At 30.2% G+C, this 18373-nt stretch overlaps 1 long non-coding RNA gene across 4 annotated transcripts; it reads right to left on the bottom strand.

The window, feature by feature from the left end:
• Positions 1-368: 368 nt before the first annotated feature.
• On the bottom strand, positions 369-16601 carry LOC140049307 (uncharacterized). 4 transcript variants are annotated; one of them, XR_011845225.1, is made up of 8 exons: positions 16362-16601; positions 15476-15547; positions 15223-15289; positions 14835-14898; positions 13673-13749; positions 13035-13436; positions 12210-12672; positions 369-636 (listed from the first exon to the last, which is right to left on the bottom strand). It is a non-coding gene; the product is annotated as an uncharacterized lncRNA (long non-coding RNA). The 4 variants fall into 4 exon arrangements; XR_011845226.1 differs by having other exon boundaries at positions 15209-15289; positions 16369-16601; XR_011845224.1 differs by having other exon boundaries at positions 370-636; positions 15209-15289.
• Between the last annotated feature and the right edge of the window lie 1772 nt (positions 16602-18373).

Below are 18373 nucleotides of genomic sequence, written 5' to 3'. Positions count from 1 at the left end.
ACAAGTATATATAACCAGTTTAAAAAAACCAATCACATTGACCTAAAGATGTACTGTCTTCCAAAAACATGAACACTGAAGATTAATAAAATTAATGCAAGTCATTTAACTTTAGGATGATGAGCTTTTTAAATAGTGGCCCAGTGTGAGCAAAATAAGGAGAGAATAGTAATAAATGGAATGACTAGAACCCCACTGCAGCCTTCATCTGTAGCTGTATGTATTAGATAAAAGCAGGTGCACACAGAATTGAAGACAACTTTTATAACTTTATTTCATCTTTGATTTAATTTAATGACAAATTAAAATAAAACTTACAAAATACTAAAAAACAAACTGTAAGGGAAGAGCTTAAATTAATTCAAAATAATTATTTCTTATAAAAGGTAACACATTTAATAGTTTAACCTGGAAAGGCTAAAGAATTAAGGCCTATGTAAGCATCTATGTAACGTTTGTTAAAAAATGTCATTGAATACAAGTCCTGGCCAATCATTCATGCAACCAAACACTATGGAGCTGCTGCTGTATAATGTTGATGAGTTTCAAATGAATAGGTGAATAAATTTAGACTTCTACTTCAGTATGCTCATTCTATGAAAATGCTCCTTCAATGACAGTCCAAACAGCAACACACTGTGGGTAGAAGAATATTGCAGGATTTAACCAGGTTTCACAATAAGCATGTTAAGTGTTCATTTAATTGACTGCAAACATTAAAATTGTATCAATAATACTACTAAAAGTACAGTTGTTTAACAATAGTTACTTTTGGTTTTTGCATTTGGGTGTATAATTAAATTGGTAATTGTTTTTTTCTAAGAAATTAGTTAAGTGTCCTGTATTGTTTTATTGTCTAATAAATGATTTTTCAAACAGTTGTATTGGTAGATTTGTCTAGTATATATGTTTTATAATAACTGTACCCCTACAGATGTCTAACTACTTAAATGTTCTGTACTGTTGTGTTGTTTACCAGATGATTTCTAAACAATTTATTCTGTTAGATTTGTCTAAAATACAGCTGTACTCTTAATCGTGCTGTATAATAACTGTATCCCCACAGATGTCTAACTTCTTGAATGTCCTGTGTCGTTGTGTTGTCTAATGGATGATTTCTAAACAAATTATTTGTCTAAAATTGTGTGCTATAATAACTGTACCCCTACACACATGTAACTAGTTAAATGTGAAATGTGTATTATTGGGTTGTTCAATAGATTATTTCTCAAATTGTACTGTTAAATTTGTCTAAAATATTTACTCTAAATTGTGCTCTATAATAACTGTAACCTAACTACTTGAATGTCTTGTATTGTTGAGTTGTTCAATAGATGATTTATCAACTAATTATACTTCAGATTTGTCTAAAATATGTACTCTTAATTGTGTGCTATAATAACTGTACCCCTATACATGTCTAACTACTTGAATGTCCTGTATTGTTGGGTTGTTCTATAGATGATTACTCAACCAGTTTTAATGTTAGATTTGTCTAAAATATGTACTCCTAATTGTGTTCTATAATATCTGTACCCCTCCCTACAAATGTGAACTAATAGAATTTCCTGTATTATTGTGCTGTCTATTAGATGATTTCTCAACCAAATTATACTGTTAGATTTGTCTAAAATATGTACTCGAGTCTTAATTGTGCTCTATAATAACTGTACCCTACACATGTCTAACAACTTGAATGTCCTGTATTATTGGGTTGGTTCATATAGAATTTCTCAACTAATTATACTTCAGATTTGTCTAAAATATTTACTCCTAATTGTGTTCTATAATAACTGTACCATGTATAATTGTTTTGTCTAAAAGTTCTTAACCAATTATAGTGTTAGATTTGCTGTTTTTTATTTTGCTCTAAACAACTAACTAAATTAAACTGCATTCCTCTCTTTAATTTTGTTGTAAGAACTAACAAAACTAAACTGAATTCCTTTGTTTAACTTTGTCCTTAAGCAACTAACTAAACTGAACTGCATTGCTGTGTTTAAATTTATCCTACAACCAATAGATCAAACTACAATGTACTCTTAATTGTGTTCTATAATAACTGTACCCCTACACATGTCTAACTACTTGAATGCTCTGTATTATTGTGTTGTCTAATAGATAATTTCTTAACCAATTATTCTGTTAAATATGTTTAAAATATGTACTCCCAAATGGGTTCTATAAGAACTCTACCCCTACACATGTTTAACTACTTGAATGTGCTGTAATATTGTGTTGTCTAATAGATTAGATAGATAGATTTCTCAACCAATTATTCTGTTAGATTTGTCTCAAATATTTACTCTTAATTGTGTCCTATAACCTGAACTGCTGTGTTTAATTTTGTCCTACAACCAATTAAACTAAACTGAATTGCTCTGTTTAATTTTGTTCTACAACCAACTTAAATAAACTTCTCTATTTAATTTTGTCTTACAACCAACTAAACTAAACTGAATTGCTATGTTTAATTGTGTCTTACAACCAACTAAACTAAACTGAATTGCACAAGTCTAAATATATGAATGTTCTGTATTATTGTGTTGTCTACTAGATAATTTCTTAACCAATTATACTTTTAGATTTGTCTAAAATATGTACCCTTAATGATGTTCTATAATAACTGTACCCCTACACATGTCTAAATATTTGAATGTTCTGTATTGTGTTGTTGTCTACTAGATAATTTCCCAACCAATTATACTTTTAAATTTGTCTAAAATATATTATCTTAATTGTTGTCTACAATAACTGTACCCCTACATATGTCTAAATATTTGAATGCTCTGTATTATTGTTTTGGCTAATAGATGAATTGCTGTATTTAATTGTGTCCTACAACCAACTAATCTAAACTGAATTGCTATGTTTAATATTGTTCTACAACAAACTAGACTAAACTGAACTGCTATGTTTAATTGTGTCCTACAACCAACTAAACTAAACTAAACTGAATTGCTGTGTTTAATTGTGTCCTACAACCAACTAAACTAAACTGAAATGCTCTGTTTAATTGTGTCCTACAACCAACTAAACTAAACTGAATTGCTGTGTTTAATTTTGTCCTACAACCAACTAAACTAAACTGAATTGCTATGTTTAATTGTGTCCTACAACCAACTAAACTAAACTGAAATGCTCTGTTTAATTGTGTCCTACAACCAACTAAACTAAACTGAATTGCTATGTTTAATTGTGTCCTACAACCAACTAAACTAAACTGAATTGCTATGTTTAATTGTGTCCTACAACCAACTAAACTAAACTGAAATGCTCTGTTTAATTGTGTCCTACAACCAACTAAACTAAACTGAATTGCTGTGTTTAATTGTGTCCTACAACCAACTAAACTAAACTGAATTGCTCTGTTTCATTTTGTTCTACAAACAACTAAACTGAACTGAGCTGAACTGCTGTGTTTTATTGTGTCCTAAAACCAACTAAACTAAACTGAATCGCTCTGTTTAATTGTGTCCTACAACCAACTAAACTAAACTGAATTGCTCTGTTTAATTGTGTCCTAAAACCAACTAAACTAAACTGAATTGCTCTGTTTAATTGTGTCCTACAACCAACTAAACTAAACTGAATTGCTCTGTTTAATTGTGCCCTACAACCAACTAAACTAAACTGAATTGCTATGTTTAATTGTGTCTTACAACCAACTAAACTAAACTGAATTACTCTGTTTAATTGTGTCCTAAAACCAACTAAACTAAACTGAATTGCTATGTTTAATTGTGTCCTAAAACCAACTAAACTACACTGAATTGCTATGTTTAATTGTGTCCTAAAACCAACTAAACTAAACTGAATTGCTATATTTAATTGTGTCTTACAACCAACTAAACTAAACTGAATTACTCTGTTTAATTGTGTCCTACAGCCAACTAAGCTAAATTAGAATTGCTGTGTTTAATGTTGTTCTACAACCAAATAAAATAAACTGAATTGCTCTGTTAAATTCTGTCCTACAACCAACTAAACTAAACTGAATTTCTCTGTTTATTTTGTTCTAAACTAAACTGAACTGCTGTGTTTAATTGTGTCCTAAAACCAACTAAACTAAACTAAGCTACTGTGTTTAATTTTGTCCTACAACCAACTAAACTAAACTGAATTGCTCTGTTTAATTTTGTTCTACAACCAACTAAACTAAACTGCTGTGATTGTGTCCTACAACCAACTAAACTAAACTGAACTGCTGTGATTGCGTCCTACAACCAAAAATGTCTCAACCAATTATAATGTTAGATTTTTCTAAAATATGTAATCCTAATTGTGTTCTATAATAACTATTACCCCTACACATGTCTAACTACTTGAATGTCCTGTATTATTATTCTGTTAGATTTGTCTAAAATATGTACTCTTAATTGTGTTCTATAATAACTGTACCCCTACACATGTCTAACTACTTGAATGTCCTGTATTATTGGGTTGTTTAATGGATGATTTTTCAACCAATTATACTTTTAGATTTGTCTAAAATATGTACTCTTAATTGTGTTCTATAATAACTGTACCCCTAGACCTATCTAAGTACTTGATTGTCCTGTATTTTTTAGTTGTTCTACAGATGATTTCTCAACCAATTATACTGTTAGATGTGCTGTGTTTTATTTTGCCCTAAACAACTAACTATATTCAACTGCATTCCTCTGTTTAATTTTGTCGTAAGTAATTAACTAAACTGAATTCCTTGCTTAACTTTGTCCTTAAGCAACTAACTAAACTGAACTGCATTGCTGTGTTTAAATTTCTCATACAACCAATTAAACTGAACTGCATTGCTGTGTTTAAATTTCTCATACAACCAACTAAACTGAACGGCATTGCTGTGTTTAAATTTCTCATACAACCAACTAAACTGAACTGCATTGCTGTGTTTAAGTTTCTCATACAACCAACTAAACTGAACTGCATTCCTATGTTTAATTTTGCCCTTAACAACTAACTAAACTGAACTGCATTGCTGTGTTTAAATTTCTCATACAACCAACTAAACTGAACTGCATTCCTGTGTTTAATTTTGCCCTTAACAACTAACTAAACTGAACTGCATTGCTGTGTTTAAATTTCTCATACAACCAACTAAACTGAACTGCATTCCTATGTTTAATTTTGCCCTTAACAACTAACTAAACTGAACTGCATTGCTGTGTTTAAATTTCTCATACAACCAACTGAACGGAACTGCATTCCTATGTTTAATTTTGCCCTTAACAACTAACTAAACTGAACTGCATTGCTCTGTTTAAATTTCTCCTACAACCAACTAAAATTAACTGCATTCCTGTGTTTAATTTTGCCCTAAACAACTAACTAAACTGAACTGCATTGCTGTGTTTAAATTTATCCTACAACCAATAGATTAAACTACAATGTACTCTTAATTGTGTTCTATAATAACTGTACCCCTACACATGTCTAACTACCTGAATGTCCTGTATTATTGGATTGTTCTATAGATGATTTCTCAACCAATTATACTGTTAGATTTGTTTAAAATATGTACTCCCAAATGGGTTCTATAAGAACTCTACCCCTACACATGTTTAACTACTTGAATGTGCTGTAATATTGTGTTGTCTAATAGATTAGATAGATAGATTTCTCAACCAATTATTCTGTTAGATTTGTCTCAAATATTTACTCTTAATTGTGTCCTATAACCTGAACTGCTGTGTTTAATTTTGTCCAACAACCAACTAAACTAAACTGAATTGCTCTGTTTAATTTTGTTCTACAACCAACTTAAATAAACTTCTCTATTTAATTTTGTCTTACAACCAACTAAACTAAACTGAATTGCTATGTTTAATTGTGTCTTACAACCAACTAAACTAAACTGAATTACACAAGTCTAAATATTTGAATGTTCTGTATTATTGTGTTGTCTACTATACAATTTCTTAACCAATTATACTTTTAGATTTGTCTAAAATATGTACCCTTAATGATGTTCTATAATAACTGTACCCCTACACATGTCTAAATATTTGAATGTTCTGTATTGTTTTGTTGTCTACTAGATAATTTACCAACCAATTATACTTTTAAATTTGTCTAAAATATATTATCTTAATTGTTGTCTACAATAACTGTACCCCTACATATGTCTAAATATTTGAATGCTCTGTATTATTGTTTTGGCTAATAGATGAATTGCTGTGTTTAATTGTGTCCTACAACCAACTAATCTAAACTGAATTGCTCGGTTTAATTTTGTTCTACAACCAACTAAACTAAACTGAAATGCTGTGTTTAATTGTGTCCTACAACCAACTAAACTAAACTAAACTGAATTGCTGTGTTTAATTGTGTCCTACAACCAACTAAACTAAACTGAAATGCTCTGTTTAATTGTGTCCTACAACCAACTAAACTAAACTGAATTGCTCTGTTTCATTTTGTTCTACAAACAACTAAACTGAACTGAATTGCTGTGTTTAATTATGTCCTACAACTAACTAAACTAAACTGAATTGCTCTGTTTCATTTTGTTCTACAAACAACTAAACTGAACTGAGCTGAACTGCTGTGTTTAATTGTGTCCTAAAACCAACTAAACTAAACTGAATTGCTCTGTTTAATTGTGTCCTACAACCAACTAAACTAAACTGAATTGCTCTGTTTAATTGTGTCCTAAAACCAACTAAACTAAACTGAATTGCTCGGTTTAATTGTGTCCTACAACCAACTAAACTAAACTGAATTGCTCTGTTTAATTGTGTCCTACAACCAACTAAACTAAACTGAATTGCTCTGTTTAATTGTGTCCTACAACCAACTAAACTAAACTGAACTGCTATGATTGTGTCCTACAACCAAAAATGTCTCAACCAATTATACTGTTAGATTTTTCTAAAATATGTAATCTTAATTGTGTTCTATAATAACTATTACCCCTACACATGTCTAACTACTTGAATGTCCTGTATTATTATTCTGTTAGATTTGTCTAAAATATGTACTCTTAATTGTGTTCTATAATAACTGTATCCTTACACATGTCTACTTGAATGTCCATTTGGTTGTTGAATAGATGATTTCTCAACCAATTATACTGTTAGAGTTGTCAAATATGTACTCCAAAATGGGTTATATAATAACTGTACCCCTACACATGTCTAACTACTTGAATGTCCTGTATTATTGGGTTGTTTAATGGATGATTTTTCAACCAATTATACTTTTAGATTTGTCTAAAATATGTACTCTTAATTGTGTTCTATAATAACTGTACCCCTAGACCTATCTAAGTACTTGATTGTCCTGTATTTTTTAGTTGTTCTACAGATGATTTCTCAACCAATTATACTGTTAGATGTGCTGTGTTTTATTTTGCCCTAAACAACTAACTAAATTGAACTGCATTCCTCTGTTTAATTTTGTCGTAAGTAATTAACTAAACTGAATTCCTTGTTTAACTTTGTCCTAAAGCAACTAACTAAACTGAACTGCATTGCTGTGTTTAAATTTGCCCTAAACAACTAACTAAACTGAACTGCATTGCTGTGTTTAAATTTCTCATACAACCAACTAAAATTAACTGCATTCCTGTGTTTAATTTTGCCCTAAACAACTAACTAACCTGAACTGCATTGCTGTGTTTAAATTTCTTCTACAACCAATTGATAAAAACTACAATTTACTCTTAATTGTGTTCTATAATAACTGTCCCCCCAGACATGTCTAACTACCTGAATGTTCTGTATTATTGAGTTGTTCAATAGATGATTTCTCAACCAATTACACTGTTAGATTTGCTGTTTTATTTTGCCCTAAACAACTAACTAAACTGAACTGTATTGCTGTGTTTAAATTTCACCTACAACCAACTAAACTAAACTGCAATCCTGTGTTTAATTTTGCCCTAAACAACTAACTAACCTGAACTGCATTGCTGTGTTTAAATTTCTTCAACAACCAATTGATAACAACTACAATTTACTCTTAATTGTGTTCTATAATAACTGTCCCCCCAGACATGTCTAACTACTTGAATGTCCTGTATTATTGAGTTGTTCAATAGATGATTTCTCAACCAATTACACTGTTAGATTTGTTGTCTTATTTTGCCCTAAACAACTAACTAAACTGAACTGCATTGCTGTGTTTAAATTAATCCTACAACCAATAGATCAAACTACAATGTACTCTTAATTGTGTTCTATAATAACTGTACCCCTACACATGTCTAACTACTTGAATGTCCTGTATTGTTGAGTTGTTCAATAGATGATTTTTCAACAAATAGTACTGTTAGATTTGTCTAAAATATGTACTCTTAATTGTGCTCTATAATAACTGTACCCCTACACTTGTCTGACTACTTTAATGTCCTGTATTGTTGAGTTGTTCAATAGATAATTTTTCAACAAATAGTACTGTTAGATTTGTCTAAAATATGTACTCTTAATTGTGCTCTATAATAACTGTACCCCTACACATGTCTAACTACTTGAATGTCCTGTATTATTGGGTTGTTCAATAGATGATTTCTCAACCAATAGTACTGTTAGATTTGTCTAAAATATGTACTCTTAATTGTGCTCTATAATAACTGTACCCCTACACATGTCTAACTACTTGAATGTCCTGTATTATTGGGTTGTTCAATAGATGATTTTTCAACAAATAGTACTGTTAGATTTGTCTAAAATATGTACTCTTAATTTTGCTCTATAATAACTGTACCCCTACACATGTCTAACTACTTGAATGTCCTGTATTATTGGGTTGTTCAATAGATGATTTTTCAACAAATAGTACTGTTAGATTTGTCTAAAATATGTACTCTTAATTGTGCTCTATAATAACTGTACCCCTACACATGTCTAACTACTTGAATGTCCTGTATTATTGGGTTGTTCAATAGATGATTTTTCAACAAATAGTACTGTTAGATTTGTCTAAAATATGTACTCTTAATTGTGCTCTATAATAACTGTACCCCTACACATGTCTAACTACTTGAATGTCCTGTATTATTGGGTTGTTCAATAGATGATTTCTCAACCAATAGTACTGTTAGATTTGTCTAAAATATGTACTCTTAATTGTGCTCTATAATAACTGTACCCCTACACATGTCTAACTACTTGAATTTCCTGTATTATTGGGTTGTTCAATAGATGATTTTTCAACAAATAGTACTGTTAGATTTGTCTAAAATATGTACTCTTAATTGTGCTCTATAATAACTGTACCCCTACACTTGTCTGACTACTTTAATGTCCTGTATTGTTGAGTTGTTCAATAGATAATTTCTCAATCAATTAGACTTTTAGATTTGTCTAAAATATGTACTCCTAATTGTGTTCTATAATAACTGCCCCCCTACACATGTCTAACTACTTGAATGTCCTGTATTATTGTGTTGTCCAATAGATGATTTCTCAACCAATTACGCTGTTAGATTTGATGTTTTATTTTGCCCTAAACAACTAACTAAACTGAACTGTATTGCTGTGTTTAAATTTCACCTACAACCAACTAAACTGAACTGCAATCCTGTGTTTAATTTTGCCCTAAACAACTAACTAACCTGAACTGCATTGCTGTGTTTAAATTTCTTCTACAACCAATTGATAAAAACTACAATTTACTCCTAATTGTGTTCTATAATAACTGTCCCCCCAGACATGTCTAACTACCTGAATGTTCTGTATTATTGAGTTGTTCAATAGATGATTTCTCAACCAATTACAATGTTAGATTTGCTGTTTATTTTGCCCTAAACAACTAACTAAACCGAACTGTATTGCTGTGTTTAAATTTCTTCTACAACCAATTGATAAAAACTACAATTTACTCTTAATTGTGTTCTAAAATAACTGTCCCCCCCAGACATGTCTAACTACTTGAATGTCCTGTTTTATTGTGTTGTCCAATAGATGATTTCTCAACCAATTACACTGTTAGATTTGTTGTTTTATTTTGCCCTAAACAACTAACTAAACTGAACTGTATTGCTGTGTTTATATTTCACCTACAATTCCAACTAAACTGAACTGCAATCCTGTGTTTAATTTTGCCCTAAACAACTAACTAAACTGAACTGCATTGCTGTGTTTAAATTTCTTCTACAACTAACTAAACTGAACTGGATTCCTGTGTTTAATTTTGCCATAAACAACTAACTAACCTAAACTGCATTGCTGTGTTTAAATTTCTTCTACAACCAATTGATAAAAACTACAATTTACTCTTAATTGTGTTCTATAATAACTGTACCCCCAGACATGTCTAACTACTTGAATGTCCTGTATTATTGGGTTGTTCAATAGATGATTTTTAAACAAATAGTACTGTTAGATTTGTCTAAAATATGTACTCTTAATTGTGCTCTATAATAACTGTACCCCTACACTTGTCTGACTACTTTAATGTCCTGTATTGTTGAGTTGTTCAATAGATAATTTCTCAATCAATTAGACTTTTAGATTTGTCTAAAATATGTACTCTTAATTGTGCTCTATAATAACTGTACCCCTACACATGTCTGACTACTTTAATGTCATGTATTGTTGAGTTGTTCAATAGATAATTTTTCAATCAATTATACTTTTAGATTTGTCTAAAATATGTACTCCTAATTGTGTTCTATAATAACTGTCCCCCTACACATGTCTAACTACTTGAATGTCCTGTTTTATTGTGTTGTCCAATAGATGATTTCTCAACCAATTACACTGTTAGATTTGCTGTTTTATTTTGCCCTAAACAACTAACTAAACTGAACTGTATTGCTGTGTTTAAATTTCACCTACAACCAACTAAACTGAACTGCAATCCTGTGTTTAATTTTGCCCTAAACAACTAACTAACCTGAACTGCATTGCTGTGTTTAAATTTCTTCTACAACCAATTGATAAAAACTACAATTTACTCTTAATTGTGTTCTGTAATAACTGTCCCCCCAGACATGTCTAACTACTTGAATGTCCTGTATTATTGAGTTGTTCAATAGATGATTTCTCAACCAATTCCACTGTTAGATTTGTTGTTTTATTTTGACCTAAACAACTAACTAAACTGAACTGCATTGCTGTGTTTAAATTTATCCTACAACCAATAGATCAAACTACAATGTACTCTTAATTGTGTTCTATAATAACTGTACCCCTACACATGTCTGACTACTTTAATGTCCTGTATTGTTGAGTTGTTCAATAGATAATTTCTCAATCAATTAGACTTTTAGATTTGTCTAAAATATTTACTCTTAATTGTGTTCTAAAATAACTGTACCCCTACACATGTCTGACTACTTTAATGTTCTGTATTATTGAGTTGTTCAATAGATGATTTCTCCACCAATTATACTTTCAGATTTTTTTTAAATAATTACTCTTAATTGTGTTCTATAATAACTGTACTCTTAAACATGTCTAACTACTTGAATGGCTATTGGGTTGTTCAATAGATGATTTCTCAACCAATTATAATTTTAGAGTTGTCAAATATATGTACTCCTAAATAGGTTATATAATAACTGTACCCCTACACATGTCTAACTACTTGAATGTCCTGTATTATTGGGTTGTTCAATAGATAAATTGAATTGCTCGGTTTAATTTTGTTCTACAACCAACTTAACTAAACTGAATTGCTGTGTTTAATTTGATTCTACAAACAAATAAACTAAACTACATTGTTGTGTCTACATTTGTCCTACAACAATTAACCAAACTAAAATATGTTCACTTTTGTTTCACAACCAACTAAATTCCATTGCTGTGTTTAAATTTGTCCTACAGTACAATTAACTAAACTATACTAAACTGAATTGATGTTTTTAATTGTTTTCCTATACAGAAAATAACTAAACTGAACTGTATTCCCCTGTTTAAATATGTTCTACAACCAACTAAACTACATTGCTGCTTCTAATTTTTCCCTACAGTAAATAACTAAACTAAACTGTATTCCTTAGTTTAATTTTGTCCTACAACAACTAACTGAACTGTATTGCTGTTTTTAATTTTTCCCTACAGTAATTAACTAAACTGACTGCATTTCTGTGTTTAACTTTAGTCTAGTACAAGAAGATTTAATTTGTTCTACATTAAATACAAGCTATTCTAAAAGGTGTTTTGTGTATGTTGGTGTGTTAGTGTGTTTATGTATGGTTAGTAGATAAATGAAACATTGTTAGTAAATTAAAGCAAAACATTTATAATGAGTTTACTGATTACCTTAATTATTAATAAGCCATTAACTTGTATGTGAAGTGGAGGATGTCTAAATAAGTAACTGAAAAAAAAATTGAAAAAGCACATTTTAATAACATTAGAAGTTGTTTAAAAAAAAGTTTTAATTTTGGATTTGAAATGTAATACTTTACTAACAATTCTCAGATGTGTTACATTACACTTTTCTCGCTTCATTTTTAATTGTAAATGTATTTGCTTTGTATTGGCTTTAGAATTAATTTAAGAAACCTGTTAAATTACATTTCTAGTCATTGACTTGGGTGCTTTGTTGTATTTAATTGGGCTTAAAATTGTTTAATGGTCATCTTGTTTTAACATGAATTAATGTGTATGAAAATAAGACTATTAGTTATATTCAACCATCTCCTTTTTTTTCTTCCTAAATGTATTATTCATCTTGTTTCCACTTCCACTTCTAGATTATCCTCTTTCTTATCCATTATCACTGTTTAAAAAAAACCCATTATATTCAGTCATTAGTATACAGTACTAATAAAACTAATAACATTTTTAGTGCATTATTAATTTTTATGACCTAAACAGACTGTATTTCTGTGTATCATATATTGTGATTTTAAACAATGTACCCAAACAAGAACAGCTGATGGAGAAGGGAAAGCTAAATTGAATTTGGGCATTTCAAATTAACTACTTTTTTACTGTCTTTTGTAATTGTGTTGTCAATTAATCACATTAGACATTTTGTTTGATAAATGTAATGTAAATTTAATTTCTAATTGTACTGCTACAATTATTACTATTATCTGATGGTTTAAAGCGTAAAGCAATATTGAGATGACCAATTACCTTTAAAAGACATCAAATTGTGAAGTAAGACTTGTTGAAAGCAACAATACTTGGTACTAATCATAGCAGAGGCTGAAAATATAATTAATAAAAAAAATATGTGAATAAACATTTTTACTTGTAGTACTAGCATTTTTTTTAATTATCATTTTTCCACCTAAATTACCTCTTTATTTTACATTTACTCTATTTCAATACTATATGTTATTAGTTTAACTGGCCTCATTACATGTCCTACCATTGATTTCATCCTTTATTGTAATATAAAATATTAATTTAATTGATTGTTTTAATGTAAGGTATGATTTTAGTCATATATTCAACCATATATTTTCTGCTCCTTCATCTTGTTATTTTCCTCTCTTCTAGACCTTTTTTCCATTTGTACCATCATGTTTTTCACTGAAAAAAAAACTGAATACAGTCAACACCAACAGCATTCAATAGTTACTATTTTAAGAAATCTCTTTTGTTACCACTAGGCCTACTACTACCATTATTTGCATTGAATTATTATTATTTATTACTTTATTTATAATTTTAAGGAGTAATTGTTATTTTTATGACCTAAAAATAATTGTATTTTCATATGTTGTTAGTAACATTAAAACGTTGATTAAGCGTGGGACTTAAAATACCTGAAGTTAAGTTGAGTTTTGAGTCATCAGAAATTGAATAGGCTAGTTGATTGAATACTCCAAACCGGACACTAAAACTAAAAATTTATTTGCATTATAATATAAGTCATATAGTATTTTTAATTCATGAAAATAGTATTACAAAATTATGTTTAAAATATTTACGATGGATGCTTGATTACTGATTTAATGCGGGGCTTGTTCTAACTAAACTAAACTGCTGTGTTTAATTGTGTCCTACAACAAACTCCTAATTATGTCCTATAATAACTGTACCCCTACACATGTCTAACTACTTGAATGTCCTGTATTATTGGTTTGTTTAATAGATGATTTCTCAACCAATTATACTTTCAGATTGTCTAAATATGTACTCTTAATTGTGTTCTATAATAACTGTACCACTACACATGTCTAACTACTTGAATGTCCTGTATTATTGGTTTGTTTAATAGATGATTTCTCAACCAATTATACTTTCAGATTGTCTAAATATGTACTCTTAATTGTGTACTATAATAACTGTAACCCTACACATGTCTAACTAGTTTAATGTTGTGTCAATAAATGATTTCTAAACCAATTTTTTCCTACAATTAACTAAATAAACTGCAATGTTTATGTGTTTATTTTTTCCTACAGTAAATAACTAAACTGAACTGTATTGCTGTGTCTGCATTTGTAATACAACAATTAACCAAACTGTTCATTTTTGTCCAACAACCAACTAAAACTAAACTTCATTCTTCTGTTATTTTTTTTCCCTATACAGTAAATAACTAAACTCAACTGAACTGCATTCTCCTGTTTAAATTAGTTCTACAACCAACTACTAAACTACATTGCTCCGTTTAATTTTTATATACAGTAAATATAAACTAAACTGAACTGTATTCCTCCGTTTAATTTTAAGCAACTAACTAAGCTTTATTGATGTTGAATTTTGTCCTACAACTAATAAGCCTAGATCAAACTTTTGTTGTGTTTAATTTTGTCCTACAACTACATTGTTATGTTTAATTTTGTCCTACATTAAATACAAGCTATTCTAAAAGGTGTTTTGTGTATGTTGGTGTGTGAGTGTGTTTATGTATGGTTAGTAGATAAATGAAACATTGTTAGTAAATTAAAGCAAAACATTTATAATGAGTTTACTGATTACCTTAATTATTAATAAGCCATTAACTTGTATGTGAAGTGAAGGATGTTTGAAACCACAGCAGTAACTGAAAAATGAAAAAGCACATTTTAATAAACATTAGAAGTTGTCTAAAATAAAAGTTTTAATTTGTATTTTATTTATATTACATTTCTAACAATTCTGACTGTTACATTACACTTTTCTCACTTCATTTTAATTGTAAATGAATTTGCTTTGTATTGGCTTTAGAATTAATTTAAGACACCTGTTAAATTACATTTCATGGCATTGACTTGGGTGCTTTGTTGTATTTAATTGGGCTTAAAATAGTTTAATAGTCATTTTGTTTTAACATGAATTAATGTGTATGAAAATCCCCATACAGATAAGTATACCATATTTTTCCTACTCCTTCATCTTGTTATTTTCCTCTCTTCTAGATATATTTTTCTCCATTTGTACCATATTGTGTTTCACTGAAAAAAAAAACTGAATACAGTCAACACCAACAGTATTTAATAGTTACTATTTCATAACATCTCTTTTGCTACCATTATTTGGATTGAATTAATGTTTATTTATAGTTTTAAGGAGTAATTGTTATTTTCATATGTTGTTAGTCACATTAAACATAAGTTGAATAAGCTTGGGACTTAAAATACCTGAAGTTAAGTTGATTATTGAGTCATCAGAAATTGAGTAGTTGATTGAATACTCCAAACCGGACACTAAAACTAAAAATTAATTTGCTTTGTAAATCATAATAGGCCTAGTAGTATGTTTAATTCGTGAATGTTAAAAATATTTGGGATGGATGCTTGATTTAATGCAGGGATTGTTCTAAGCTAGCTGTTAATGATGTAGAAGGGAAACCTACAGTACACCTTCTGTAAATGTCTAGGCTAGGCCTATGCTAGAAGTCAGATAGGCCCTAACATACATAATGTAGGTAGGGCCTAGAAAACTGTCAAAGCCTTTACTAGAGGTTCTAGCCTAGGCCTAGTCTAGTTTTAGGATGTAGGCTACATCTAGGCCTAGGCAGGCTTCTAGCACTGAGTACTACCTCTAGGCCTAGCCTAGCCTAAGACAGGCTAGGTAGGAGTAGGCTAGGCCTACTAGGCCTAGAGGCTAGGCCTAGTAGGCTTAGTAGGCTTCCAGGCTAAAGCTGTAAATAATAGGCCATGCTTATTTCTAGACATAGGCCTAGTCAGTGCCTATCCTATGCCTAGATTCCAGAAAAGTTAGGTCTAGGCCTACTCTGTTTATGGACTTACAAACCTGTAAACAGACACTAGGGCCTAGGCCTAATGTAGACCGAGGCCTAAGCGGTAAGCCTAATTAGGCCGCCTGGGCCGCGGCCGGGCGCAGCAGCCCCCCGGGCTGCACACAAGGTTTGGCATTTTATGTGCATCATAGACCTAAGGCCTAGGCCCCTAATTTACCTCTCATAGATTACCGCCAGAGAGTCAGATAACAACATTAAATATATAACATTGAACTATAACTATTTAAAAATCTATATTACAACAAAAATAAATAAAAACTTACGGTATACCTGGTTTATCTATAGTTTGCTGTAGGCTGTCGATGCTGTTGGGCCTAGGATGCTGTGGTTCCAGTGAAAATGCTTAGGATTTTTAAATTTCGTGACATTTAATCGCCAATTTAATTGTTTTAAAACTATATAAATCAATAAAATCAACGTCTAGTGGATGCAGAATGTTTTAATGATTACACATATTAAAGGAATTTTTGTTTCTAAAATGTTAAACAAAATAAATCGTAATTTAATACAAGACCTGCTACAAGTCCTTAAATTTGAAACGTTTTCCAATTTTAAAATGATAACAAAATTCCGAAAAATTGTGATATATACTTTTAAAATAATCATTTGCTAACTAAATGATGACTAATAATGAAAATAAAGCTTTTCATTATGTAAATTGCAATTTAATGATAATAAAGATATTTTAATAAGTCATTTTACATTTATAATAAACTTTGAGTGAACGAGACAATTATATTTGAGTTCTAGCGACCACAAAATCTAAAAAAAGTCGGGTTTTATTAAAAATATAAACACGCTTAAATTCAAAAAATCAAAATAGCAGATCGATAGTATGTTAAACATAGACTAACATACCTAAAAATAGTTTGTTTTCGTAAAGTAACCACGTTGTAAAAGCATTTTAAAAATTAAGAAAATACGTAGCAAACGGCCAAAATGAGCAATATTTTTTTAATATCTCGGAATTTTTTTAGTTTTATAAATCCAAATTTGGCACACATAATCCAACAATATATATGAACACATTGTACAAAAATTACATTTATTGAGTAAATACGTTAAACGCAATGACTATTTGAGTTTTGGTACGTAGCAAAATGACATCCCAATTTTTCGCGAAAAAATTCAATATAGAATTATTTTTTTAAAGTAACTTAAAATTAAGATAAATCGATGAAATTTCGTATACACGTTCTTTATATGATCTTCTATCGTATACAACAAAGAAATTTCAAATCGGATAAGTAACAAAAAAATTAGAAGTTCAAGACGGTTTAGGTTGGTTGTTGTCAAATCAGGCCTATCAAAACTACTACCCGATAAGTAGGCATGATTCAGAAACCAATATTTCAAAAAGTGCGTGATAAGAAAATATAAGCTGATGATAGGGTAAACTCTATTAAATTGTCTTTATAAATGTTGTTATCCGATCAAATTTCGATCATTTTTACAAAAGTTATCGTAATTTAAAAATTTAAATTCTCAAGACGCTTTTGGCCGTTTGCTCCTATCGATGAGCAATGTAATTGAATAGGAAAACATATACGTCACAAGTCAAAATGCAAAGTAGCAAAGGCCATTTGAGAAATAGCACTATATATCCATCGTAGCAAAGGCCGTTGAGTTCTATATATATATATATATATATATATATAAACACAAGAGGCAAAGAACATTAATTCTAAACCGCCCGGTGATATACTATATATATATACGACCTTACGTTGCGTCCTAGTCAGAACCAAGATTTAGATTATACGTTTAAAAATGTCACAGTATAAAACATAACTGAAAGACTTTCTTGTTTACAGTATACACTTGGTGTAAAATAGAAAGTCTTTCTTTTTACAAACTGTGATGTTGAGTCGAGTGATGCAAATCGGTACATGTTCAATACTCTCCTCTACCGTTCTGGTGGTAGAACAATGTATAATTCTTGGATAAGACCCCGGATGTTCAGTGTAGGCCTACATGTGTGCAGATTTTAAAAAAGTGGGGTTACCCGGTGTAATGGTGCATACTCGGCCCCTACAGTATGAAAATTCAAGATTCATTATATTGTATTGGTCTACTTAAAATGAAAATTCATTTTGCTTTGCATAACTACGAAAATAAAACTACCAAAAAAAAAATACATGAAATTTCGAAAACACTATAGGTCAATATAAAAATACGTTGTTTTGTGGCAACATTCGACACATGAGACCTTATTTAGGGCAAATGGAAGTCCACTAGTCCACTGTGTTTTGAAACTGATGAATGCAGAAAGCGC

The sequence above is a fragment of the Antedon mediterranea genome, chromosome 5, assembly GCF_964355755.1.
Source record: "Antedon mediterranea chromosome 5, ecAntMedi1.1, whole genome shotgun sequence".
Classification (NCBI taxonomy): Eukaryota; Metazoa; Echinodermata; class Crinoidea; order Comatulida; family Antedonidae; genus Antedon; species Antedon mediterranea.
Note: the sequence above shows the minus strand (reverse complement) of the source record. Positions and strands in the feature narration are given on the sequence as shown.